The sequence below is a fragment of the Helianthus annuus genome, chromosome 7 (genome assembly GCF_002127325.2).
Source record: "Helianthus annuus cultivar XRQ/B chromosome 7, HanXRQr2.0-SUNRISE, whole genome shotgun sequence".
In the NCBI taxonomy this organism is placed as follows: domain Eukaryota; kingdom Viridiplantae; phylum Streptophyta; class Magnoliopsida; order Asterales; family Asteraceae; genus Helianthus; species Helianthus annuus.
In genome coordinates, this window is record NC_035439.2 from 137,623,339 (window position 1) to 137,625,808 (window position 2,470).

At 42.8% G+C, this 2,470-nt stretch overlaps 1 non-coding gene across 1 annotated transcript; it reads left to right on the forward strand.

Annotated features, from left to right (window-relative positions):
- The first annotated feature begins 845 nt into the window (after positions 1-845).
- On the forward strand, positions 846-952 carry LOC118480646. The gene has a single exon (XR_004863626.1). It is a non-coding gene; the product is annotated as a small nucleolar RNA R71 (small nucleolar RNA).
- Positions 953-2,470: the final 1,518 nt, after the last annotated feature.

The window sequence follows — 2,470 nt, forward strand, 5'->3', positions numbered from 1 at the left end:
CCTGCAGATGTGTTGGCATTGTTTCTTCCGTTGGTTGAGGTACTTCTGCAGGCCCTACGGTGCGGTTTCGTAGTGTGATGAGGTGAACTTGTGCCTTTGGGTTTGTTTCGGTATTGCTAGGTAATGCGCCTTGCGGTCTCTCGGAAAAATTTTGTGCTAGTTGATTTATTTGTTTTTCTATGTTTTGAATGCTAGCTTGTTGATTCCTAAAATTAGATTCTAATTGTAGAAATCTTTCCGAGTTTTTCTTATCAGTGTCGGAGACGAGGCGAGATATAGTATCTTCGAGCCTTTCTCGTCCACCTTGTTGTTGAGTGAAATTTTGTGACTCATTTCTTGATTGCTGAAAGTTTGTTCGTTGGGTTTGTTGGTTACTACTATTGCCGGTTTCCCTCCAACCAAGGTTTGGGTGGTTTCGCCATCCTTGGTTGTAAGTTCCCGTTGGAGGACCCGACGGCCTAGGTCTATTATCAATGTAGTTTACCATTTCTTGTTGATCGTCCGTTTCTTTCATGCAACTCCAATTTTCATGTGACCCACCACACCCTTCACAAGCCATAACCGAGACTGTTTTTGTCATTTCTAGTTTTTTAATTTTTGAAGAAAGGGCCTCGATTTGGGCTTGTAAAGAGGTGCTTTCGTCGACCTTATGGGCGCCCGGGGCGATAGACTTATTTCCCCGGGGAGTGTGCCATTGAAAATTGGTTTGAGCAATTTCCTCAATTTGATTATATATTTCGTGTGGGCGTCGATTACCTAAAAGTCCCCCGGAGCTAGAATCAAGTGTCTGCCTAGTGTGTGGCAACAATCCATTGTAGAAAGTGGATACTTGTTGCCATATTGCGAGGCCATGATGGGGACACTTGCGTAGTAGCTCCTTGAACCTTTCCCATGTTTCATATAAGGATTCCCCGTCCTCTTGTGAGTATGTATTAATTTCAGCCATTAATTTAGCAGTTTTAGAAGGAGGGAAATACTTATATAGAAACTTTTGGGCTAGTTCATCCCAGGTGTTTACCGATCCAGCTGGGAGGGTGTTGAGCCAAGCTTTCGCTCGGTCTTTTAGTGAGAACGGAAACATACGGAGGCGTATGGCGTCGTTTGATGCTCCATTGATCCGAAAGGTATCACATATTTCTAAGAAATTAGTTATATGTAGATGAGGATCCTCGTCCGCAAGCCCGTGGAAGGTTGCGGAGTTTTGGAGCATTTGTATCAAATGCGGTCGGAGCTCGAAGTTATTGGCTTCGACATTCGGAGCATTGATAGCGGCGCCTAGATTACCTACGGTGGGCCGTAGATAATCCATAAGGGTACGTTGGTCCGCCATTGGGGGTGGATCACCCGAAACCTTCTCTTGGTTTTTGGCTTTTAACCTTTTTCTGAGAAAGCGTTCGGGTTCTTCTAGCGGTTCTTTTATGTCTTTATTGGAACTGGAGCTCATACACTATGTGAGGATGGTGTCGGGTTCCAAGTCCTGCAATAAAAACAAAAAGGAATGTCGGTCAGAAGGTTCACCACGGCCCCGTGTTGAGCGAACACGGCCCCGTGGTCGGAAATACAGTGATTGTTTTCCAGATCCCAGTTACTGGAGGTTGGACACGGCCCCGTGTTGCACCGGCACGGCCCCGTGGTCAGCCTTCTGTAACTTGAAAAACAAAAAACTGCCAGTAACTTTGCTGAGCACGGCCCGTGTCCGACCAGGCACGGCCCCGTGCTGAGCTCTGCAGAAGCTAAAAATTTAAGAAAAAAAAATCCTAAAAAATTAAAGAAAAATAAAAATATGATTAGGCCGTTGATTCCTAACTTTCTTAAAATCCTTGTGTCCCCGGCAGCGGCGCCAAAAACTTGATGCGTGTTAGTGTATATATGTTTTTAGATATATATTTAAGCCCTTTTTACACTTTTAGCCAAGTTTTAAATTTATAAAACACGATATTTACTAACACTAAACACACATATGGGCAAGTGCACTCATCGTGGACGTAGTATAGTGTTGGTAAGATACCGAGGTCGTCCAAGGACACAAGAGCTTTTAATACCGGTTTATCCTCAACGTCTAATCAAATAAAAAAAAAGTTAGAAAAATGTTTTAAACTAAGAAAAATAAAAACTAACTAAAATGCTGAAAATAAAATAAAAACAGATAGACAAGATGAATCACTTGGATCCGACACGTGTATTAGTATAACCTTTGATTATTTTCGCACTTTTGCACTTGTTTAAGAGATTATCTTAGTTATTGTAGTAGGCCCCTCTTTTGAAGGCGACGTTATCCTCAACCCAGTAGTTTGAGTCAGCAAGGATACAATCCTAAAGGGTCGGATTATTGGAAGATAATGAATTAAGTTATTAATGCAAATTGTGGTAGGCCCCGCTTCTGGCGGTGACGTTACCCTCGGCTAAGTAGTCTGAGTCAGCAGGGATACAGTCCTAAATAGCCGGGTTATAGTATTAATAGTAGTTAACT